The sequence below is a fragment of the Bufo bufo genome, chromosome 4, assembly GCF_905171765.1.
Source record: "Bufo bufo chromosome 4, aBufBuf1.1, whole genome shotgun sequence".
NCBI lineage: Eukaryota > Metazoa > Chordata > Amphibia > Anura > Bufonidae > Bufo > Bufo bufo.
The window spans coordinates 169,069,614-169,096,468 of record NC_053392.1 but is presented as its reverse complement, the minus strand read 5'-3'; the positions used below and the strand labels follow the sequence as shown (position 1 = coordinate 169,096,468).

Sequence of the window (26,855 nt, the reverse complement as noted above, 5' to 3'; positions counted from 1 at the left end):
TAGTAAGTAAAAGCCTTTTCCAACAAACACTGGGCTCAAAATACCATTAAACATGATGACCCTAATCAAACAATTTCCTTTGAAAACAAATACAAGCCGACAAACACAACTCAGCTGCTGAAGGCAGATGACACCATCTCTGTGCTGTTGCCAGATGTATTCTCAAGAATGCCTAGAGTGAAAGGGAAACCTAAATTGTACTTTTTCGGAAAATGAACAGATTTCAGAAAGACTTTTGACTTAATGCCCTATAAATTCCAAAGCTTGCATTACAAGTGAAAAGCTATTAATTTCCTTATGGCATCTGGAGATTATGTTTATTACATGGAATGATGGTTTCCATTCCTCGAATGTAGTAGAAATATTGTATGGTAATGTAAACAAAGGGATTTTCACATTTCTATGGACTACGTGTAAAGATCTGAAATATAACAATATATGACAATTGTAGGAGTTCTGAATACAGTATATTCTAGGCTTGAAACCTATGGTACAGAACTTGTAACCCAGTGGATACATGCCGTGTCTTTAGAGGGTGCCTGCACTGTCTTTATGCTGTACTTTTCATGTGCACCAACCCTAAAAAATACTTGCATATAAGCCCAAAAATATTCACCGCCAGAACCCTTCCGTTTTATTGTTCAGCTGTGTTGTATTTTGTACTTTAACTTTTTTAACACTGATAAACAGAAAAAAACGCTAATGCCAACATGAAAACAACTGTTAACCAGTAATACATGCAGCTTTATGAGCATTTCTGAATACTACCAGCTATTAGGTGATTAAATAGTTTCCACATTCTGGTTATTTGATGCAGTTTTTGAAGTCAAAGTCAGAAGTGGTTTCTAAAAGAGTGTCCTCTGTCTATAATTCATTTCTGGCCTTAGCTTCAAAAAGTGAAATACAAGCCTTAGTAAGTCATTTAGTGTAACTGTCCTTTTAATGTTTTTCAATATTGCAGGGTAGTGATTTTATTCATTTTTGTAACATACTTTATTAGGGAACTGTGTGCATTTTTTAAATTAGAAAACCGCACGTAAAGTAACACTAACTGGGTGCTGCTAAGAGCAACCCATTTTCAGTGTATCCTGTACAGTGACGACAGCTGTGTGTAATATACAGAGGTTTCTCAGCCTGTCTCTTATCTCTCTACCCAGCCTGTGCCTCACTGCATGCACCATAACAATATCTGACCTCACTGGGTGCCATGCTCATTTCTATCTTCCCTGTCCTCCTTAGTTGCAGGGAAGAGAAAGGAGAACCGGACTACAGCAATCAGCACAGTAGGTATACAGGAAGATATTTCACTAACTGCCAGTACTGATTGCTGCAGACTCACTTCTCTCCCTATCTTCCCAGTGATAAAAAGAGATAATAGAAAGACAGAAAGGTGAATGGCATTTTAGAAATCAGTGCTGATAGTGAGTGTACTGTGTCCATATGTAGTTAGTAAAACACATCAATAGGAAGTCGCACTCGCCAGATCTTACGGTCGTCCGGAATGCAGCAGCCCACCTGGAGCCCTAGATCCACAGAGACTCCTGAATGAACAGTCCAATAAACGATGACGGAGGCAGCATGTCCGGTGAATATCCCTTTATTGGGAAGTGCTTACATGCAATACGTGGTTACAAAAAGTTGCTATGTTTCGGCTATAGCATAGCCTTTATCAAGCATGGTAAAGGCTATGCTATAGCCGAAACGCAGCAACTTTTTGTAACCACGTAATGCATGTAAGCAGTTCCCAATAAAGGGCTATTCACCGGACATGCTGCCTCCGTCATCGTTTATTGGACTATTCATATGTAGTTAGTGTCCGCGATGATTGCTGCAGCCCCTATCCTCTCCCCATCTTCCCAGTATTAAAAAGAGACACAGAAAAGAGAGAGGAGAAAGGCATTGCAGCAATCAGCACTGATGGTAAGTATACTGTCTCCATATGTCCTTACTGTCAGCATTAATCACTGCAGTTCCGCTACTCTCTATCTTTCCGGTGTGTCTCTGTTTAGCGCTGGGAAGATAACTTTTAACTATAGATGTCCCCTTAAGGATTATTTTAAATGTATTTAAGTATAGATAAGTCCAACACTTGTCTTGTATTTTGTACTAAGTGCTATTTGTTTGTGTTTTGGTTAGCAGTTGGAAATTGTACAAAAATGCTTTTGTTAGCAATGTAAATCCATGAACGGAAGGCTTGCTATGTATGGGCAACACATGAGATCTCTTTATAAGAATTTTATTTCAGAGTTTATAAATGAAATGCAGCATAGTCATAGGCTCATCATGTATTTTCAAGAATTACTAAATTTTATAATTAGGGAAGTATATGTAAATCTGTATTCTTACAATGACTTACCAGGGCAAGGAAGCTCTTTTGCTTTCAGGGTGTCTAGTTTAATAGCATATGACATAGTCTTAGGCACACATGTGAGTCTGTTGCACATATATATTTCTATTTTCCGTAATTATGAAATCAAGAATAATAAAATTGTATGTTCTAATCTTAAGGGGTTGTGTAGGGGTTTTATATTGATGACCTATCCTCAGGATACAGATGTAGCAGGGTTAGAACTCCAGCTCTTAACTCAAATTTCTTAACTCATCGCATTATCTTGAAACAAAAGCCATTGAAAAGCAATTGAAGCTGTTTGCTTAGATTAGATAACACATCTCAGAAATCTCAGAAAACAGGAGTGTTAACTGTACTCCATCCGTAGGTCATCAAAATGTGATCTGTGGGGTTCTGATACCCGGAACGCCCATTGATCAGCTGTTTGAAGAGGAGGCAGTGTGCCATGCAAACGCTGCTTCCTCTTCCTTTCACTGCCAGTCGTCTCCCTTGCAGCTGCGGCGTAGTGTAATAGAGCGAGTACTTGTAATTAAACTTGTTTCTGAGATGACGGGCAGTGTAATGAAGAGGAAGTAGTGATCGCATTGAGTGTCGCCTCCACTTCAAACAGATGGGGGTGCCGGATGTCCCTCGCAGATGAAATATGGATGACCTATGATGCACAATGCCTTTAGGTTGGTTTCTCCCTTCATTTTGGCACATTCCACATCAAAAGGTTTGTTGACAGTCTATATGAAATTATAAAAACATTCTGAAAATGCCGCTAGATTCGGATAAATTGTTCAAATATGAAAAGAGATATATATTTGTAAAAAAATTTACACTACCTACTGGAGTGAGAATGTGTAAAAATTCTGTAAAATGTTAAAAGTCGTTATTCATAAACCAGTTAAAAATCCTGTCCATGCAGCAAGACATGCACACTTTTCACTCCACTTTTACAAACCAATGTGCAAATGGTGAATCGTTGTGTACTACAGCAGATATGAAACAATTTTGGTACTATTAGGCTGGGTTTGTTATCAGTGGCATAATTTTCGAAATGCAGCATTCTAAGACTATATAGTTTTTTTCCACTTCAATAGGCTTTTTCATGTAACTTCATAATAAAATAAACACTTGTGCAAAAAAACCTTGAGAAAAAAAAACACCACAAGAAAAGTGTGTAAAAAGGCCATAAAATGCACCATAAAAATGTATATATTTTTTTCGGAAATACTTTATTATTTACGGAACTAGAAGCAGTATCAATTGCTAGCTTATCCTAAGCATTATTGCTTGTCAGTACAACACTGACAAGCTATCTATTAGGCTGCTCCTAATAAAACATGCCTACAGCTGACTTAGGGTTCAATACTTAAAAGCCTATGTACACCTTTGAGGACAATTTTTTATGATTTCATTTTACTCATTTTGGGCTAAAAATCTTTTTTTCAATTGGTCTTTATTAGAAATATTTAGCCCTTCTGTCACAAAGAGTTAACTGTTTTTAAGCTGTGTGACTTGTACTTTTTACTTTTTGTCGGTCATCTAATAACCCTTTGGGGGTATTTATCAAACTGCTGTAAAGTAGAACTGGCTTAGTTGCCCGTAGCAACAAACCAGATTCCATCTTTGATTTTTGACTGCTCTTTTGAAAATGACAGGTGAAATCTGATTGGTTGCAATGGGCAACTAAGCCAGTTCTACTTTATACCAGTTTGATAGATGACCCCACTTATTTCAAAATTACAAAAGGTCATAAACACTTGTTTAAGCCACATTCTTATCAGTAAGATAAGAATTGAGCTATAATGAGTGTTTATAAGAGATCAAAGATAAGGAGTCCATCAGCTGAGCTGCCTGATGAACAGAGTGAAAATTCAGATCCTGCTACTAGATAAATTCAAGGCTGCACAAAGACAGTGGTTCACAATTTTTAATAAAGGTCAATTTAAAAAATTATTTTTAGCTCACAATGAGGACAATGCAATAATAAAAAAATTGCCCCTAAAGGTCTACATAGCTTAAAATTGGGCAACCACAAAGCAACTGTATGTCGTTGGTGTGCTTTGAATGCATGGAGCAGGCTCACAAGCTAAGCCCGTTCCATATGTGGCAGTTGGCAGCTATGTAATACAGTTGACCCTCGACCACAATAACAGTGACTGGCGATGACTCTGATCCTGGTCGTTTAACCCCTCAGATGCCACAATCACTAGTGACTGTGGCATGTGAGAAGCTAGGCAGAGGGAATGGGCACTCTGTCATCTAATCCTCCAGTAAAATCAGGGGCAATCTGCTGCTGTGGCAGCCTAGGGCCTTGTGATGGTTTTCAGTCCTGCCATAGCAAACTGCCTACAACCAGCAAAATTCCATAGACTGCAATAGTATATTATTGCATAATATGGTATATCAGAGGATTGTATATTTAAGTTCCCTATAGGAACTAGAAATTACAGTAAATTTTTAAAAAAGTTTAAAAATAACATAAATATTAGAATTTAAAGCTCTCTCTTTCACAGTTTTACTTAGAAAATAGTTAAGCAATATAAAAACAATAATTGGCATTGCTGGGTCTGAAAATGTCAAAACTGCTAAAACATAATATCCATCATGGTACCGTAAAAAAAACAATTGCTCGCCCCACAAAAAAGCCCTCACACAGCTCTGTAGATGGAAATATAAAAAGTAATGGGTGTCAGAATATGGTGATGCAAAGAAAAAAATAAAGTTTTTTTTCTTCCTGTTTTCTAATAAATTTGATATTCCTGTACTCACACCTGCCATCATGTCATTTTTAGCAAACAATGAGTGCCGTAAAAATGAAACCCAAAAACAGTGGTGGAATTGCTTTTTATACCTAATTTCACCCTTCACAGAACCTGTTTTCCCATACAAGAGATGGCAAATTAAATAGTGCCATTAAAAATACAACTTGTCCCACAGAATACAAGCCCAAAAAAAGGAGAAGAGAAAAAGAAATACATTTAAAAAACAGGCTGTGTCCTGAAAGGGTCAACGACCACACTATTTGGTTGGATCTTCTAGACCTTGAATCTGGTTGCGCTTTTGTTGTAGTCCGGGAAAAGACATTGTAAATTGAAAATATTGTCTTGAGACCATTGTAATCTGACAGTAAATGCACCAGCACCAGCCAGATTTCACTACATACTGCATGTACTGTACAGTTTGGAATCTCATGGTGAAGTTCGCCTGATGTTTTTGTGATGACTTTTTTCCCAATGACTTCATTAGCTAAATATGGAAACATTTCTGGAAGGTAACAGTTTTCATATATTTTCTTTTTTTAAAGGGTTTCTGTCACCTGAAAAATAGCGATGTGCTAATGTCAGCTGAACATAACTATATTAGTGCCATCTCACTGCCTGCCGCCGTTATTGAGAAAAACAAACTTTTATAATATGCTAATTATCCTCTAGATGCGGGGAGGCGTTGCTCCTGCTCCTAGAGGCTCCGTTCTCCCACCTCTGGCCACGTCCTGCTACACTAGATTGACAGGGCCAGGCAGCATTGGTTCAGTATACAGCACAGGCGCAGTGAGTGAAGGGTGCTCGCCGGCTGCCAGCTTTCTCACTGAGCCTGCGCCAAATACTGAACGGCGCGAGATCTCCCCAGTGCACAGGGCCGGAAGTAGGAGGTAAACGCTGCCTGTCAATCTAGTGTAGCAGGGAGTGGCCAGAGGCGGGAGATCGGAGCCTCTAGGACAGTGGTTCTCAACCTAGGGGTCGCGACCCCTTTTGGGGTCGATCGGCCCTTTCCGGGGGGTCGCCTGAGGCTTCCTATTGTGGGTCCAGGCCCGTCGCTAACAGACAGGCAAAACAAGCAATTGCTTGGGGCCCCCGAGCTGGTTGGGGCCCCGAGCTGGCCCGGGGCCAAGCAGAGCAGGTGCTTGTTTTGCGGCTGAGTAACTCAGAAGATCCGATGGTATATTCTAACCCCCAGGCGTTCCCATGGTGACGGGGACGCTTGCCTGGGGGTTAGAATATACCATCGGATCTGAGTTTTACGAGCTCAGTGAGATCGTAAAAACTCAAATCCGATGGTATATTCTAACCCCCAGGCGTTCCCATGGTGACAGGGACGCTTGCCTGGGGGTTAGAATATACAGGGCCACGACGCTCACAGCAGTATATTTATAAACTAATCAGTAACTACTTTAACTTTAATCATAAAGTAGTTACTGATTAGTTTATAAATATACTGCTGTGAGCGTCGGGGAGGGAGATCTGTGGATGGCACTGTAGGGGGATCTGTGGATGGCAGTGCCATCCACAGATCTTCCTACAGTGCCATCCACAGATCCCCCCTCCCCTAAAACAGTGCCATCCACAGATCCCCCCCTAAACAGTGCCATCCACAGATCCCCCCCTAAACAGTGCCATCCACAGATCCCCCCTCCCCTAAACAGTGCCATCATGGCACTGTTTAGGGGGGATCTGTGGATGGCACTGTTTAGGGGGGATCTGTGGATGGCACTGTTTAGGGGAGGGGGATCTGTGGATGGCACTGTTTAGGGGGATCTGTGGATGGCACTGTTTAGGGGGGATCTGTGGATGGCACTGTTTAGGGGGGATCTGTGGATGGCACTGTTTAGGGGGGATCTGTGGATGGCACTGTTTAGGGGGGATCTGTGGATGGCACTGTTTAGGGGGGATCTGTGGATGGCACTGTTTAGGGGGGATCTGTGGATGGCACTGTTTAGGGGGGATCTGTGGATGGCACTGTTTAGGGGGGATCTGTGGATGGCACTGTTTAGGGGGGATCTGTGGATGGCACTGTTTAGGGGGGATCTGTGGATGGCACTGTTTAGGGGAGGAGGGATCTGTGGATGGCACTGTTTCGGGGAGGAGGGATCTGTGGATGGCACTGTTTAGGGGAGGGGGATCTGTGGATGGCACTGTTTAGGGGGGAGATCTGTGGATGGCACTGTTTAGGGGAGGGGGATCTGTGGATGGCACTGTTTAGGGGAGGGGGATCTGTGGATGGCACTGTTTAGGGGGGAGATCTGTGGATGGCACTGTTTAGGGGAGGAGGGATCTGTGGATGGCACTGTTTAGGGGAGGAGGGATCTGTGGATGGCACTGTTTAGGGGAGGGGGATCTGTGGATGGCACTGTTTAGGGGAGGGGGATCTGTGGATGGCACTGTTTAGGGGAGGGGGGATCTGTGGATGGCACTGTTTAGGGGAGGGGGGATCTGTGGATGGCACTGTTTAGGGGAGGGGGGATCTGTGGATGGCACTGTTTAGGGGAGGAGGGATCTGTGGATGGCACTGTTTAGGGGGAGATCTGTAGATGGCACTGTTTAGGGGAGGGGGATCTGTGGATGGCACTGTTTAGGGGAGGAGGGATCTGTGGATGGCACTGTTTAGGGGAGGAGGGATCTGTGGATGGCACTGTTTAGGGGAGGAGGGATCTGTGGATGGCACTGTTTAGGGGAGGGGGGATCTGTGGATGGCACTGTTTAGGGGGGGGGATCTGTGGATGTCTGTGATTAATTACTCTGCTTTAATTATGTTCAATTTGTAGCAATAAAAATACATCCTGCATATCAGATATTTACATTACAATTCATAACAGTAGCAAAATTAGTTATGACGTAGCAAGGAAAAAAATGTAATGGTTGGGGGTCACCACAACATGAGGAACTGTATTAAGGGGTCACGGCTTTAGAAAGGTTGAGAACCACTGCTCTAGGAGCAGGAGCAATGCCCCGCCTCCCCCGCTCCTAGAGGATAATTAGCATATTATACAACTTTGTTTTTCTCAATAACGGCGGCAGGCAGTTAGATGGCACTAATATAGTTATGTTCAGCTGACATTAGCACATCGATAATGTCAGCCAGCTCAATACCCATTTTTCAGGTGACAGAAACCCTTTAAGAACACTCCACTATTCCACCAAAATCCATATGCATGGGACTTTTTATTTTTTTTTAACCCGGACTTTTAAGGATACATTTTTCAGAATTTCAAGGATAAACTTTTCTTTATTAGCCAATAAGGAAAAACAAGAACAGTTTATGAGTAAAGTTGATTCTCATGACACTAAACAGATTATGAGCTTTGCTCAAATCACAGTCTCTTGGCCTCTATAAAAAAAACCATATCAATGCATTCAGACTGAATGGAAAAGAACAAAATCCAGTAACATCAACATATAACTACAACTAATTTAATGAAATGTATCGTAATTTTAAACACATTAGAATAAAAGGTCATAAAAAATTATGCTCTTGATAATAGAAATAGCAGAAACCTCTGGCGCATTTGTAGCCTAGTGGCTCATTGTTCGAAATATTGCCTTGCAGCGCTGGGCTCCTGAAGTTGTAGGTTCTCCCCATCCTTGTTTGAAGTTTCAAGTCATTTGGGAGAACAGATCATGAAATTAATAGTTGAAGTCACTTTTTCTCTGTTGGTCTCTGTTGGTGTACTTTGCACAAAATTTATCAACTTTTGCTTGTTGTTTGTTAACTTTTGTGTCTTATTTCTTGACTTTAAAAAAAAGTTCCAGTGATAAATCTGATGTGAAACTAACATAGCAAACCACACCCACTTTCCCAACCCCTTTTGAAAACATAATTATCCATAGATACACAATATAACAAAACATGAGTGGGATCATATCAGAAAACCTAAAAGTAATCAAAGCCACACATAGATAAATACAAAAATTAAATCTTTATTAGGCTTCATGCACACGGCTGTTTGGGTCCACATCCGAGCCGCCGTTTTGGCGGCTCGGATGCGGACCCATTCACTTCAATGGGGCCGCAAAAGATGTGGACAGCACTCCGTGTGCAGTCTGAATCCGTGGCTCCGTTCCGTTGCCCCGCTAAAAAAATATAACATTTCCTATTCTTGTCTGTGCTTTGCGGACAAGAATAGGCATTCTTATTGAAGGCTGTCCGTGCCGTTCCACAAATTGCGGAACGCGCGCGGACGCCATCCGTGTTTTGCGGACCGCAAAACACACCACAGTTGTGTGCACGAGGCTTTAATCAATACAACAATGAGTAAAAAAAATGCAGGGAGTGTTGAAAAGTGGAAAAAACAGGCAAACCCCAAAGCAGAGGTAATATGTGGTGATAAATATTTCATAGGTATATAACTATAACTTGAGACATAATATGCAGTACGCAGCCCTGCAGGGTGAGCGAATGTGAGGTCACAGGGGTAGTTAACAAACCGAGGGTTGCTCTTTGTACACAGTTTTTATATACCCTGGGCAGGCGTACAGCAGTGATGGAGAGGCTGGCACATGGATCCTCTGGGGCACTCTCTGTGTATAGGGACCAGGCCAGGTGGTAGGTGAGGTGCCCTGGGTGTTGTGGGTTTAGTGTGCCTGTGGCAAGATCCCTTAAAGTTTGTGACGCCAGTGCCGGTGGCACACCGATTTGTTGTAGGAATAATTGAGGTACACAAAGTTGCAGTGAACCAGAACTTCTTTTTACTGAACAGTCCAACTATATACAGTCTTCAGTTAGTTCCATATGTATAATGTTGAATACAGGCAGGCTGCATACAATTGGCAGGCAAAGTCTTTGCAAGATACTCAGAGGGAATAACACTTACAGATCAGGCTGCGCTTCTCCTCAGATCCTGTCTGTCTTCCTCCAAGGCCCGTATGCCCTATAGATGGCTTTATCCTTGGGTAGGGAAAACTTCCTCTGGTATAAATCATCTTGCTGTAAATATCCTTCTGCCTTTTAGCTGTCTATTTGGCTGGATAAAAGTGGCTCTGCACTGTACTTTTCAAGGTGCTATATATCTTGAGGAGGTAACTTCTTCCCCTGGTGGCAAGCTAGGAGCCTGGGCTATCTAGCTGCATGTTAGAAGCTGCGCTTCAGCTACTCTCTGGCTAAGGTGCACACACTTAGCATCTAACCACACACTCCCCTTCTCTGGACTAGACCTGTCTATATATACTAGGGGGTTCCCTAGCTCCCTCTACTGCCTAGGAGGAGGAACTACACCCCTAACAGGCCTGGTACACAGGAGACAATATAACAATATACATTAAAATGCAATATAAAATACCATGACCATGTTCCCCAAGAGGTGGAGAACAACGTGATCCAATTGACCCTTGAGTAGTGCCCACCATTACTTAGTGGGACACTACAATTGTATCACCAGTTGATCCAACACAGAAAGTACTGATCAATGAGGTAAAGTACAGTAGCAGGGGGATACCAGGTATTGGTAGTGGGGTGACAATGAACATAAATCATCTACCCCATAAATGGATCATCCCTTTCTCCAGGAAAAATTTCCCTCTGCAGCTCAATATGAACAGCAAATTCACGGTGTGAAAAACTGGGTATAGCAGGGTATATGTGGTGGCATGGCCGACACCCAACAACTAACCACACCCTGAGCATAAATACAAGAGTCAAAATACCTGTAATAATAAATACCAACCAGTTTGGGGAGAGCCAAAAGCCCGACGTACGTTTTGCAAAGTGGAAGAAGAGCACTTTGCAAAACGTACGTCGGGCTTGATGATCCATGTTCATTGTCACCCTACTATCAATACCTGGTATCCCCATGCTACTGCTACTGTACTTTACCTCATTGATCAGTACTTTCTGTTGGATCAACTGGTGATCCAATATGTCTCAAGTTATGGATATTACCCATGAAATATTTATCACCACATATTACCTCTGCTTTGGGGTTTGCCTGTTTTTTCCACTTAACACTCCCTGCTTTTTTTTACTCATTGTTGTATTGATTAATAAAGATGTTATTTTTGTATTTGATTGATGTTCCTGGAGGGATACACCAAATGGAAAAGGACTTAGGAAAACTAGAGGAATGGTCAAAAATATGGCAACTAAAAATGTAATGTTGATAAGTGCAAGATAATGCACCTGGGGCGTAAAAACCCAAGAGCAGAATATAAAATCAGTGATACAGTCCTAACCTCAGTATCTGAGGAAAGGGATTTAGGGGTCATTATTCCAGAAGACTTAAAGGTAGGCAGACAATGTCATAGAGCAGCAGGAAATGCTAGCAGAATGCTTGGGTGTATAGGGAGAGGAATTACCAGTAGAAAGAGGGAGGTGCTCATGCCGCTCTACAGAGCACTAGTGAGACCTCATTTGGAGTATTGTGCGCAGTACTGGAGACGATATCTCCAGAAGGATATTGATACTTTGGAGAGAGTTCAGAGAAGAGCTACTAAACTGGTACATGGATTGCAGGATAAAACTTACCAGGAAATATTAAAGGACCTTAACATGTATAGCTTGGAAGAAAGACGAGACAGAGGGGATATGATAGAAACTTTTAAATACATAAAGGGAATCAACAAGGTAAAAGAGGAGAGAATATTTAAAAGAAGAAAAACTGCTACAAGAGGACATAGTTTTAAATTAGAGGGGCAAAGGTTTAAAAGTAATATCAGGAAGTATTACTTTACTGAGAGAGTAGTGGATGCATGGAATAGCCTTCCTGCAGAAGTGGTAGCTGCAAATACAGTGGAGGAGTTTAAGCATGCATGGGATAGGCATAAGGCCATCCTTCATATAAGATAGGGCCGGGGGCTATCCATAGTATTCAGTATATTGGGCAGACTAGATGGGCCAAATGGTTCTTATCTGCCGACACATTCTATGTTTCTATGTATTTATCTATGTGTGGCTTTGATTACTTTTAGGTTTTCCCTTTTGAAAACTGCCGTCAGTGGTGTAAAATTGCAAAAATTTACAAATGTTTTCACAAAAAAAGCCTAAGACAAAAGGTTGTGAAACACTATTATGCATCTTTTTAAAGACCGAATTCTGGAGTGCAGGGCGTAATAAATCCCCCATGGTTTTTATCTGGATGAAATTGGGTCAGCTGTGTCCCAATCACCCATATTTGATCCAAGGCTTTTTGCTGTAGGCAGTATGACAGCACACAGAGTCCCTTATTCTGTATTACAGAGCTGCATCAGCTACATATGGCTGCTATATTACCACTCAGTCTGTATGAGAATATATTCAGTTTTTTATTAAGCTTTATTTTAAGACTAGCATAAAGCTACTCTTGTGAACTACTAAGATATATATATATATATATATATATATATATATATATATATATATATGTTACATACTATTATACATCTACTACTTACAAAACAGTGAGTGATAATGATTTATCAAGACTCGCATTTCAATGCCAGTCTTGCAGGGGCGGATTGGCCATAGACCTTACAGGGAAATTTCCCGGTGGGACAATGCCCAGGGGGCCGCCAGGGTCCACAGAGGTGCCGGGGAAGTTTTTGGAGATGTATTTTGTGATGGACTGTGGTATTTGGCTCTGTTGGGGTGGTATAATGTGCTACAATATGGTATTGCTGGCTCTGGCTTCCATCAATTTGGACCCGAGTACAAAATGGGGACACTTTTAGTATATTTTCCAGGGCCACTGCCACTTTAAGTTCCCAGTCCACCCCTGCAGTCTTGATTCCCTTTGTGCTAGAGTAAGAGGCGCCAACATGGTTCTTAATAAATTAGGAGCATCTCTGGCTATCCATAAGCCAGAAAGTCACATTTTCGGCAGCTGGGAGCTGAACTATAAAGTACACCAATTATGGGCATAAACTCTAGTAAATTTGCCAGGCCATGGGAGACCATACCCCCCTCGATAAGCCTCTCACACTTTGGAAAAGTGGTGAATTCAGCATAAAATTGACAAAAGTGGCATTTTTTTTCCACAAATTAGATGTGCACCAAAATGTGTGATTTTATTAGGCCAGTTATCTTCCGTAAACCCTATAATAAATCTCCCCTGATGACTTTTTGTATACTAGAATTGGTGGAAAGGGGATAATTAGACTGAGTGAAAATAAAACTTCTACGGAAAACAGAACTTCTGTATGAATGACCATGCTTGCAGTATTGCGAGTGTCAGGGCATGAAGAGAGGTGACCACATCAGTACAAGGTAGAAACACACGAGTACGCAGAACGAAGAAGTTGCATGAAGGAAAAAAATCCTGTGGGTTATTTTAGTGGAGACACAGCAATGTTACCACTTCCTCAGCCTACAGTCACAGTCTACTGACAAATGGATCTGTTTATAGGGCGTTAAAGGTTTCATCTGGAATCTCGACAATAAAGTGATTTGTACAGATTTGATGGAGAAAGAAAATGTCACAACAAACATTGCATGAAGGCAACGAGAACATTTCGCATTCACTGGAATGTGCAATGTGGTAAAAAAAAAAAAAATCTTTTAAAACTTCCTTCTACTGAAACAAACCCAGGATCCTACACCTGTCGCCCTCACACATAGGCCTTTTTGACACATCAGTGAATCACGGACTTGTGCTATTTATGGTCTCCATGGACGGTACACATACCCGTTGACTTTAATTGACACATCAGTGGTTTTCCACGGACTGTGGTGAAAACACAGCATAATGCCCTATTTTGTCTGTGATAACAGATTCTCTGGAAATTCATTTTCAGCCTAGCAGTGCCAATGGAATACGAATGATATACGGAGGGCAAAAAACTGACACATGGTCACACGGACGGGTCTAGATCGCAGAGTAATGTCAGTCACCGCTGATTTTCCTTCATTATATAGTAGTTCTGCAGTTCTAAAAATATATTTCATTAGTCATGGAAACAAAATATCCTGACTTTGTGCCATTTATCCTATTAGAAGGGTAATCTTTTGGGACCGCTAGATTCTAGGATTTTAACAATGAGAAATCAGCAGCAGTCCAATTTTATTTATGAGGAATGTATGTATATAATATTTTAAAGGGGTTGTCTCATCGTAGACAACCAGGGTCCCAGTGCGGTGCCCATGTTGCCAGAATAAAATGCCAGCATTCCTTAGAAACTGAATGACCACTAGCAAGAGTCCTAGCTCAAGTAGCATGGCATTTTCCTAGGGTCATACTACTTCAACTCTTGAGAGGTCAGAGTGATCAGACCCCACCAAAAATGTTAAAGTGCTACAGGATCACTGATATTTGTCAATGTCACCCGATGGTGAGGTGACAACAATTATTCAGATGTTACGTAGAAATTCTGCAGCCTTCTTAAAGGACATTTGTCAACAGTGTTGTCAATGCTAAATTATTGACAGCACTAGGAAGGAGCTTTGAGAGGAGAGCCACATGCATTTTGTGGTATTTTTGTTTCCCCAGAGTAACAGGTATCTGAACTTTTATTTTGCCAGGTTCTTCTCCTCAAGTGCACAGGAAGCAGGGCTTCACAGTAGGTTGCTCTCTGCATTTACAGTGACAGCTTGTAGTGGTCTCCTGGTCATGCAGAGGATCAGGGGCGTAGCTATAGGGGGTGCAGAGGTAGCAGTCACTATCGGGCCCAGGAGCCTGAGGGGGCCCAAAGACCCTTGTGGTGCATAAGAAGACACCAGTATTATAGAAAGTGCATGCTAGTCAAGTTACACCTCTGGCTCAAGGGAAGGAGTTAGGTCAAGAATTTGGCATGGGGGGGGGGGGGGGGGGGGGGGGGGGGGGGGGGGGGGGGGGGGGGGGGGGGGGGGGGGGTACCGTTTCAATTTTTACCTCAGGCAGCACAAAGGCTATGTGCTTCCCTGCCCCTGGCCACAAACCACTGAGAGCCCATGAGAACTTTTGCACCAGGGCCCATGAGCCTTTAGGCTACATTCACACTAGCGTTTATTGCGGATCCGTCATGCACGGATCCAGTTGTATTATCTCTTCTATAGCCCTGACGGATCCCTCTTGAACACCATTGAAAGTCAATGGGGGACGGATCCGTTTTCTATTTTGACAGATTGTGTCAGAGAAAACGGCTCCGCTTCGTCAGGCGGATAATGGTGACTGAACTGAGGCAAACTCATGCATTCTGAGCGGATCCTTTTCTATTCAGAATGCATTAGGGAAAAACGTATCCATTTTGGACCGCTTGTGAGAGCCCTGAACGGATCACAAACGGAAAGCCAAAACGCGAGTGTGAAAGTAGCCTTTAGCTACGCCCCTGTTCACAGTGAAGCCCCGGCCTGTGCACTTGCAGGAGCAGAATAAAAGATCATGTTCATACTATTCTGATGATAAAAGCTTCACAAAATATATGTTTATACAGCCCCTATCTACTGCCCTTACCCCTGCTGACAGCTTTAATAGCAAGAATGGTGGGAATGGATACAGTACAATATTTTAACCACTGGAAAAAACTAGTATGCTTAGATAAACAATGAACTATAGTAATTCGGATGCTAAACGAGGAGATACACTGACAAGGGCCCATTGTACAGTTAGCAGAAAAGCTGTTACATAAATCACCAACAATACTAAAATTGGATACTACAGTTAATGCACAAGGGAGACGCAGTGATGTAGATATACTAATACTGTCAAAAAGTAAGACAGTGTAAACTTAGACAGTCTTAAACTGCAGACAGGGACGAATGATGGATCTTTAGACTGCCAAGTCTAGGTTTACATCACCTATAAGTTAGCTTCATTTTACTCCAAAAATGTATCAACATTTTGGTGCATTTTTGGTGCACAGAGGCGTATTTAAGCCATGCCCCTTTTCCCTCCATGCAACACTGCCGTTTGTTAAGCCACACCCCTTTGCCAGATTTGTCAGCGTAAACAGGTTAGAAAAGTTTGTAAAATACTTGATAAATGCATGGCAAAGCTCTATGCCACTAATAAACTGGTGCATTTTTAATAGTCATTCTACCCCAGTGATCCCACACAGCATTGTTCTCCTTCAGTATTAGCTGCCCCCACACAGCAGTACAATAAAGCAAGACACCCCACGACATGGTGATGTCACGGCGGGGAGTGGGGGAAACCCCCCACCATGCGGTGTAAAAGGGGATCAGCCTGGCCAAAAGGAGTAATAAGGGAGCAGGTCACCTCCTACAACATCCCTAATCCTGTCCCTGACTCCTCACCGTATGAGCGGACCCCGATGGTGGGACGGCTCATACCCTGGATACCTAATATCCTGAGTCGCCCTGGAAATCCCTCACAGGGGAGAGACGACCTGTTCATCCCAGTCATGGAGGAACAGGAGTCTCTATCTGAGGCTGCAAGGAGAGGGGAACACATTCAGCGTATGGAGATGGCAGATAAGCGAAACCAGTAACACACTTACCTGCCACAGACACACTGACTGGAACCCGTGCACAAGTGCTAGTGTCCACACCAACATTAAAGGACACAGCACACACCACGAACCACACAGGGACCCAGGACACTCATAGCTGCAATAAATGTGAGACAGGGGAATGTCTTAAAAACATGCTGCACACCAAACACTACCAGACAAGTAACACCAAAAATAGACATACCAACACCCTGATCAAAACCCACTCCATACACAAAGGGACAGAAAGGGAAGGAGACACCGGAATAACATTGATGACCACAAGGGTGGCCCTCACTGGACAGATGGAATATGAAGACCAGGAGCATAGCTCCAGCACACACCATGGCTGGAGTACCACTGACTCCTGGCCTCTAGCGGATGCTAAATAGCCCAAGCAGCCACACCCACACACACACATAAACCCAGTGTTCACAAAACACTAGGAAGGGTGTTAACCCTTCCAACACCAGACAAGGGAAGGAAGCCACTTAAAGGGGAAGTGCACACACAAGCATAGAAAGCTACACGTTGCCGCGGGCAACAACATGCGTGGCACCCATGTCACGGCAATCATCCAGAAGGCCGAGACACTGCCACCGTATGCTCTCCCAGCAACACGTTGCTGCGGGCAACCGCAAGTGTGGCAGCAGTGTCACAGCGTACACCATAGGCCGTGACAGGTGACCAGTGATCATATACAAAGTCATACACCAATAAGAAGATATGATCCATTGTCATAACTTAGGTTTAGGGTGCATTCACACGACCGTATAAATCCGCATCCATTCTGCAATTTTGAGAAACGGGTGTGGACCCATTAATTTCAATGGTGCCACAAAAGATGGGGACAGCAAAAAATATAGAACATGTCCTTTTCTTGTCCACAATCGTGGACAAGGATAGGCATTCTCTATATAGCGCCGGCCATGTGCGGTCCGTAAAATGCGGAACACACACGGCCGGTATCCGTGTTTTGCGGATCCGCAATTTGCAGGCCGCAAAACACTTACAGTCGTGTGAATGCACCCTTAGCTTTAACTGGAGAGTAAATGAAATATGGGCAAACAAACACCTGCCCATATAAGGAATCCATTTGGTTAATTTGGCATTGCAACAAGCAAATACTTCCCATGACAAAATCAGAACCATCAGTGAATGAAGCAAAGCAATCAGGTCCGCCAAGCGTGGAGCCTGCTTTCATTTTACTGAAACATTATCACTTCCTATCCCCTATGTGAACAAGAAATGCATCACATACTGATGTTAAAGGGGTTGTCCCATGAATGTCGAAACTTTTTTTTAGCTTAGGCTAAAGAACGAATGAATGAAAGCTGTTTGTACCACTTCTGTCACGACAGAGGGTAGGTATAAGTGCAGCCCTAAACTCCACCCCACCTCTGTCCCTGCCTACTTGCACGGCCCGTCCTAACCGACGGTGTACAACTTGGCGGCAGTCCCTCGCTTAGATACATGCAGGGGCCTAAGAAGATAGAGAAGTACCATAACAGAATCAGGCAAGCCAAAGCCAAAGTCAGGAGGTCACGCAGGTACACAGGGAGCAATACAATAACCAAGAGGTCACGTCAATTCCAGGGAGGTCACACGGTCGAGGTCAAAAACAGAGCCATGGTCCAAACACACACATAAAGGCACAATACAAAATGCTGATGAGGGTAACAAGACCAATCACAGGCAACCTGTGGCCAGCAGGATGCCTGCTTAAATAACCCCTACAGGTGAGTCACATGACGTGGCCAGCGTCACATGACTCTGGCGAATGAAGGGCACGCCGCCGGCTCCCCCATGCGATAACCCCTTTACTTTCAAATGCCCTACTCATTGCATAGTAATACTTTTCATGGGATAACCCGCATTCATACAGTGTTGTCAGATGCTCTAATAGCTGGGAAGTGAAGGAGAACTCCTACTATGTGTTCTGTGGTTAGCTCGGAAGTTAATTCCACAGAAGTGTAGAGGTCAAGAGCAGACATGGGAAAGATATTCTTCTTTTAGCTTTTTTAGAGGCTTGTGGGCTGAACCCTTGGTCATTTCCTTATTTTAAACCCCAAACACGACCCACTCCCTTGTATCTAACTCCTTCTGCACATCTGTAGTAGTTGATATTTCAGCAGCTAGTTGGCAGACATTTCAAAAACCCTCTTTTTCTTAATTGCTCAGATAAATAACTGTATTTTGAAGAGATGATGCTGAATGCTGCTACGTGCTGCTGAGACGGAAGACGCAGCTTCATGGATCTCTGGATTCAGGTTAGTAGCAAAGTAGTAACTTTATTACTGCAGTAGTTATGAGGTGACTGGCGCCGTCCACCTCTCTGTTCCATACTTATTTTTATCATATTGCTAAATCATGCCAGCTATTTAGTGTACAGTAAATTCATATTTCCAAAATAACAGGCAGAGAAAGCAAAGAACTCAAGCTCATGCATCACTGCTCATAAAGGTGAAGGGCTGCTGTGTGTTGGTATCCAGAATGTACATACAATGATTGTGATATGGGATTGACAACTTGTCATCGTGATAACTTTACGAGTTAAGATTATGCCATAAACAGGCATGCAGTCCTATGTAAAGCGATACCGTGTCATGGTATCACAATGCCAGTTACATCCATACCCAATACACTCACAGGTAGGATAGGTCCAGTGGAGTTTGCTCTTTTGCATGATGCATTCGTACATTTGTTTTGCACCATTTGTCAATGTAAAAAAGGTGTTTCATCACCTTTTTCTTCCTTTTTTCTTTTTTGGTTTTTACTTATTTTTGTAAGATGGAGAAGCTACTGATGTAGCAGAGTTTACACGCCCACTTGGTTAGTTATCACAACTAGTTATCACATAATGACCACATCCTGACCACATTCTATACTAGGGGCTCTATATACAGTCCTTTAAAGGGAACCTGTCACCGGGATTTTGTGTATAGAGCTGAGGACATGGGCTGCTAGATGGCCGCTAGCACATCCGCAATACCCAGTCCCCATAGCTCTGTGTGCTTTTATTGTGTATAAAAACCAATTTGATGCATATGTAAAGGAGGCAAGTAAGAAGCCCAAGGAGCTGTTACTAACGTTTCCGGAGCCCAGCCACGCCCACTGTGAAGGAGCCCAGCACCGCCCCGCATCCTCCGAATCTCCTCCTTGCTTCCCGATGTCACAAAGCTAGAGCGCTGTAATCTCGCGATGCGCAAGCTAGCGCATGAGCAGTGTCGGCATAGTGTTCCTTCCCTGTGCTGGCATCAGTCTCAGGGAACGAACTGCGCATGCGCTAGCTTGTGCATCGCAAGATTACAGCGCTCTAACTTTGTGACGGGGAGCAAGGAGGGGATTCAGAGGATGCGGAGCGGTGCTGGGCTAAGAGTCAGAGAACGCTGGACTCATCTCTGAAGCATGGAGGAGACAGAATTCATCTAAGGTTCATTTACATATATGGTAGGAACATTAATTTTAGGTTTTTCTCTGAACTGATAGTTCATTCAGAATTGATTTTAATATCATTATTAATGTATTAAAAAGTATTTTTAGAAAAGTGAGTGGATAAATAAGCGTAGAAAGTGATGACAGGTTTCCTTTAAGACTAATGTCACAGATGTCTAAATGGATGAGATCTTTCTGTGAAGCTCCTCTGGGTTATTGTACAAATTCTTAAAAGAACCATAGGAAAGGACTGTACTGTGGAATGTTTCCCAATATACCTTATAACAAACCCCTCCTTCTAAGGATAAGTGGTGGTCAAATTATTAAACCGTATTTGTCAGTATAATATGCAGCCCTTTTAGGTATAGCAAATGAAAGGGGGTATTCTGGCTGTTTGAAGTTATCCCCTATCCACAGGATAGGGGATAACTATTAGATTGGTGGGGGTCAGAGGCGGATTAAGTGTATAATAGGCCTGAGGTTGTTTACCCATCCTGGGCCCCCTCCCTCCATTAACCCCACCACCACCACCACCATCCCCTGTTCATGTTCCGCCCCATATTTTTATTTTTTTTGTATATATTAAAGAAAACTATGCCACATTTACAGTATAACACCCCCATCCCCTAAGAGTGCATGGTATACAACACTCCACAGTACACGTTATACAACTCATAGTCTACAGTACATAACACCTACAGTCAGTAGTATATAACTAGAGATGAACGAATTTCAGATTATGAAATTTGTTCACACTTCGTTTGATGGTAAAAGCAGAATTGCGTTATGGATTCCGTTACCACGGACCATAACACAATTCTATGACAGAATGCATAACGGAATGCCTTTAGAGGCATTCCGTTATTCATTCCGTCATAATAGAAGTCTTTGGCCTGCATAACGGATCCGTCCCATTTCCGTTTTGCAGGGGAGGACTCTCACTGGCTGTGTGTGAACCAGGCAGTGTGCCCAGGAGTGGAGGCCGTTCATCATGGATCTTGAGAGAAAATACTGGCTAAGTTGGTGCTGGCAACCCTGGCTGGGATGAGAACTTCCACTGAGGACTTCAGAGAGGAGCGGGTATGGCAGGGACTCAGCTGCAATGTGATTGGAGGAGAAGCAGTGAAGCGAGTGCCTCCCCCTCGCTGCTTCCACTCGGAGCCTGGCTTGTTGTACTATCGCTGTACTGACAAGCAAAAATATGAATATGTAATGGCATCTGGGCGTTTGGGGCAGCAATGGGACCCTCACTGATGTCAGGCCCGGGGCTGCCGACCCAAACGCCCCTATTATAATCCGCATTTGGTGGGGGTCCTACTGCTGGTCACACATGCATGCAGCCGCTCCATTCATTTCTTTGGGAGTTCTGGAGATAGTTGAGTACAGCACTTCGGTATTTCCGGAACTGCCTTAGAAATGAATGGACCTGCCGTGCACATGTGCGACCAGCCACTCCATTCTTTTCAAGGGGGCTGCAGGGGGTACGGGCTCCCATTCTTGCAATCGGTGTGGGCCTTATGCCCTGTGGATAGGGGATAACTTGTAAAAACCAGATTACCCCAAGTTTGAAAGTAACAAGCTACAGATAAAATTATCAACGAGGATCCAACAGCTTTGATCCCCAATTATTGACCTGCACTTATCAAAGAATTGAGGTCCAGTACCCGTACCCTGATGGAGCAGTACATCAAGCATGCATCCTGTTGTTGCTATTATTCTCTATTGGACTGCTGAAGACAGCCAACCGCTATGGATAGGGGACTTTCCATTGTATTACAACCCCTTGAAGTTTTGGTTTCAGCAGATTGCATTTTCTAATCCACATTTGGTATCAGTTCTTCATGATTTTAATGACTCTGCTTCTAGACCAGTGGCATAACTAGAAATGACCGGGCTCCACAGCTAATTTGTGAATGGGCCCCCCAAAGCTTCTTTGCAACCCCCTCCTCCCGTGCCACCCCCACTCCTGTGGCTAGTTAAGATCAGTCTCTCTGTCCATTTCCTACACTGTCACTGTATATAATGTCACTGTATAATACTGTTGAAAGGCCGCTGACAATAAAATCTTTTAATCCTCATCCTGGGTGGGCTTCTTCTGAGTTCAGGCCCCAAAGCAGCTGCTTCCCCTATAGCTATGCTGTTCTATACATTGCAGGGTATTTAGTGCTCAATTTACAAAAGTTTCCTGGTATATAAAAGTCAAAAATTTTGGTTCATGTTGTTTTACTTCTATCCAGATAATTTACTCTCCAGATATTGGCATACATTTTAGCACAAATCTAAACCTACAGATTTCAATTTCTGGCACTTGAATAAGATAAGATGCACCAAATCACATAGCCAGAACAGAAAAGAATGAAGCTTCCCATTCATTGAATTGGGAATTCACACTGTAGTTCCTAGCATGCTCATTCTTGGTGCAATTTCCATTCAGGAAACCAAGGAGTTGTCTACATGCAGATTAGCCCCACTGAAGGAGGCTAAATAGTAACATAGTAACATAGTACATAAGGCCGAAAAAAGACATTTGTCCATCCAGTTCGGCCTGTTATCCTGCAAGTTGATCCAGAGGAAGGCAAAGAAAAACCCTGTGAGGTAAAAGCCAATTTTCCCCACTTTAGGGGAATAAAAAATTCCTTCCTGACCCCAATCATGCAATCAGAATAACTCCCTGGATCAACGACCCCTCTCTAGTAGCTATAGCCTGTAATATTATTACACTCCAGAAATACATCCAGGCCCCTCTTGAATTCCTTTATTGTACTCACCATCACCACCTCCTCAGGCAGAGAGTTCCATAGTCTCACTGCTCTTACCGTAAAGAATCCTCTTCTATGTTTGTGTACAAACCTTCTTTCCTCCAGACGCAGAGGATGTCCCCTCATCACAGTTACAGTCCTGGGGATAAATAGATGATGGGATAGATCTCTATACTGACCCCTGATATATTTATACATATTATTAGATCTCCCCTCAGTCGTCTTTTTTCTAAAGTAAATAACCCTAATTTTGATCATCTTTCAGGGTACTGTAGTTGCCCCATTCCAGTTATTACTTTAGTTGCCCTCATCTGGACCCTCTCCAGCTCTGCTATGTCTGCCTGACACTGGTTTGTGCAGCTTAGTTTGCTGCTTATTAAAATTCCTAAATCCTTTTCCATGTCAGTGTTACCCAGTGTTTTACCATTTAGTATGTACGGGTGACTTGCATTATTCCTTACCATGTGCATAACCTTACATTTGTCAGTGTTAAACCTCATCTGCCACTTATCTGCCCAAGCCTCCAATCTATCCAGATCCCTCTGTAGTAGTATACTGTCCTCTTCAGTGTTAAATCTGCCAGTGGATCAGCAACTTGCTTGTTGCTGATCCAAAACCGGGAGGAAGTCCAGGGGTCAACCATTCCATCTCAAATACACATTAGATTTCTCTGATGCATATATAGGCTGTGTGAATATACGAGAGCCTTGATTTTACATAAAAAAAAGTTAACATAAGCTGTAAAATGTCTAGATCTGGGGGGTATTTGCATCCCTTTTCTTCCCAGAATGTCTAGTAAATGCACCTGTGGGCATCTTTTGAACCATTGTGCTGCAGATCCACCATTTCCCAGTCCCCTCTGGATTTATCTACAATGGTCACCAGCTTCTCAGACTACCCTATGAACCATGTGCTACGGTAGTTTGAGACACTTCACTCTGATGATTACCATGGCCATGAGACCTGCCGAGAAAGACATAGACAGGATGGACACAATGGTGACATCAACAGCACCAACAGTAAGGGGGGCTGCAGCACACTGAGCACCGGGTAAGCTGAGAAGTCACCAGCTTATGCTACATTTTTATGTAAAAATATGCTTGACTACTTACTAAATGGAAAGAAAATAACATATGCAGGTTATACTGATGACAGAGGCGTAGCTATAGGGAAAGAGGCTGCTTTGGGGCCCATACTCAGAAGGGGCCCACCTAGGATGAGTTCTAAAAGATCTTATTATTAGAGACCCCTCAACAGTATTATACAATTACATTATATACAGTGACACTGTAGAAAATGGACAGAGCAGTTGCCGGGCCTCGTCTGAGAGCGTGATCTTGACTAGCCACAGGAGTAGGGGTTACACAAAAGGAAGGGGTTGAAAAGAATTTACAGGGGGGGGGGGGGGGGGGGGGGTGATCTTCAAAAATTGCTGTGCGGCCCAGTCATTTCTAGTTAAGCCATTGACTGATGACTTGTAGTATTTGCTTTCTGGTGCCTTTTTTTTTATATAGTAATTATTCAAAAAAATTAGAAGGCAAAAATGAAGACAAACAAAAACACATAGCAATAGACTTTACGCAATATCTATTGTAGCAGACTAGCAGTGTAAGCCAAAGAAAATGATTCCTTATTGCTGAAATATTTTGTGGTATTTTATATTTAAAAGAATGTATGGCATTGAAACTGGATGTTAAAATTTCATTAACAATGTTCCTCTGAGAATTTGTAAAGAACATCGTATGAAACACATTGTAACCATTTCAACAAAGAGACATATTGTGATGAGAAATTTCACGAGATTCTGTAAAAAGTAGTAGTCAGTGCTTATAAGTCGAGCTACTAGTTTAGGCTAACTATAATTTTTTAACATTTTACCGCGGCTACTTTTAGCGCTGCTCAAAGATTCTCTACATCTAACAAACCTACAGAAATTTGGTGCATATCTGTCAATATAATCTGCCACATTAAAAGATAAGGAAATGCATTGGCTACAAGGAATGGATAAGAGGGTAAACATGTAATGGAGCCTCCAAGTGATTAAACTCAAGAAAAGCGGAGGCCCCACTGCCAGATACTCATCAATGTGACATTTAAGATGGTATGAAATTGTTAAGCTGGGAAACCCCTTTATACTAGACATAAGTCATACAGTGTGTACTATAATAGCATGTAGGAGATATATTTTGTACATAACAGTGTTACTATTGTACTGTAAATATTCTGTAGCATTAGTACAATTTGAAGAATGGATGAAGCAAAAATAGAGTTAATTCAATGTTTACATCAGGTAATTCCCAAAGTCCAGTTCTTGCAATCTTAGTCTCATCCTGGTATTTCACATATTTGCTTCAGTGCTAATCAGAACTAGTATATAATTTCCCACTAATTAGAGTAGAACAAATGCTGCTGTTTATTCTGTACAAAAGAAAGATAGTAAACTAACAGAGAACAGAAGCACATTTATACCAAAATCCACTAGTCTAATATACAGGTGAAACTCGAAAAATTTGAATATTGTGCAAAAGTCCATTTATTTCAGTAATGCAAATTAAAAGGAATTGCATTAATGCAGCTTAAAATTAGAATTTTGTGAAAAGGTTCACACTCTAGTCAGCTAATTAATCCATACCCCCTCAGCAAAGGGAACCTGAGATTGTGACTTTGGGGTTTTATAAGCTGTAAGCCATAATCATCCAAATTATAACAAATAAAGGCCTGAAATATCTCACTTTGCATGTAATGAGTCTATCTCATATGTTAGTTTCACCTTTTAACCCCTTAAGGACTTAGGACGTACCGTTTTTTCAGCTCACACTCTAGCTTTTGTCACTCTGCTGGCTGCTCACACACCTGGGTTCCTATGGCAACTCACTCTACAGCAAGGGCAGAGAAGAGCGGTTAAAAACAAACTGTTCCAACTTGCTCACTTCACTGGCGGTTGCCATCTTACAACGGTTGTAGTTTAAAAATTATAAATCCTACTGCCGCGTCCGTACCAAGCTGCTCTATAAAAATAGCACATAATCTAACCTGTCAGATGAACATTGTAAATAACAAAAAATAAAAACGGTGCCAAAACAACTATTTTTTGTTACCTTGCTCACAAAAAGTGTATATAGAGCAACCAAAAATCATATGTACCCTAAAATAGTCACCTTATCCGGTAGTTTCCAAAATCGGGTCACTTTTTTTGGAGTTTCTACTCTAGGGTGCAGCAGAGGTTTTCAAATGTGACATGGTGTATTTGGCTGTTAACCCTTGCTTTGTTAGTGAAAAAAAATTATTAAATGGAAAATCTGCCAGAAAAGTGAAATTCTGAAATTTCATCTCCATTTTCCATTAATTCTTGTGAAACACCTAAAGGGTTAACAACGTTTGTAAAATCTGTTTTGAATACTTTGAGGGGTATAGTTTCTAAAATGGGGCCATTTTTAGGTGGTTTCTATTATGTAAGCCTCACAAAGTGACTTCAGACCTGAACTGGTCCTTAAAAAGTGGGTTTTGGAAATTTTCAGAAATATTTCAAGATTTACTTCTAAGCCTTCTAACGTCCACAAAAAATGAAATGGCATTCACAAAATGATCCAAACATGAAGTAGACATATGGGGAATGTAAAGTAATAACTATTTTTGGAGGTATTACTATTTGTTATAAAAGTAGAGAAATAGAAATTTGCAAATTTGCAAATTTTCTGAAATTTTTGGTAAATTCGTTTTTTTTTTATAATTAAAAAGGAATTTTTTTACTCAATTTTACCACTGTCATGAAGTACAATGTACAATATGTGACAAGAAAACAATCTCAGAATGGCCTGGATAAGTAAAAGCGTTTTAAAGTTATCACCACATAAAGTGACACATGTCAGATTTTCAAAAAATGGCTCTGTCAGGAAGGGGGAAATGGCCCAGATGTGAAGTGGTTAATGTATGCAAATGGACATCTAAGACCAATGAGGGCATTGCCATTACACCTAGAGGCTCTGTTTTCTCTGCAACTGCCGCACCCTCTGCACTTTTATTCATGGGCCAGGCAGTGAAAACATCATCACGCCTGGTCCTGTCAATCAAAGTGCAGAGGGCCTGACAGTTGCAGAGAGAACGGAGCCTCTAGGTGTAATGGCAACCCCCCTTGTTACACCTAGAGGCTCATTTGCATATATTAAGGCATCATTTTTCTCAGCCATGTGGACAAATATGAACATGGGACCAACA

General features: G+C 42.3%; 2 protein-coding genes across 3 annotated transcripts in view; one reads left to right on the top strand and one right to left on the bottom strand.

Annotated features, from left to right (window-relative positions):
* The window catches only part of MED12L (mediator complex subunit 12L), a 692,480-nt gene that overhangs the window by 464,250 nt on the left and 201,375 nt on the right, over positions 1–26,855 (bottom strand). The window lies entirely within an intron of this gene.
* P2RY14 (purinergic receptor P2Y14) overlaps positions 1–26,855 on the top strand; it is a 44,875-nt gene that overhangs the window by 11,171 nt on the left and 6,849 nt on the right. The window contains exon 2 of one of the 2 annotated variants that reach the window (XM_040428099.1): positions 18,628–18,716. The exons of the other annotated variant lie outside the window; for it this stretch is intronic. The gene's annotated coding sequence lies outside the window, so the exon portion shown is untranslated. The remainder of the gene's footprint in view (positions 1–18,627; positions 18,717–26,855) is intronic. 2 annotated transcript variants of the gene reach the window in all.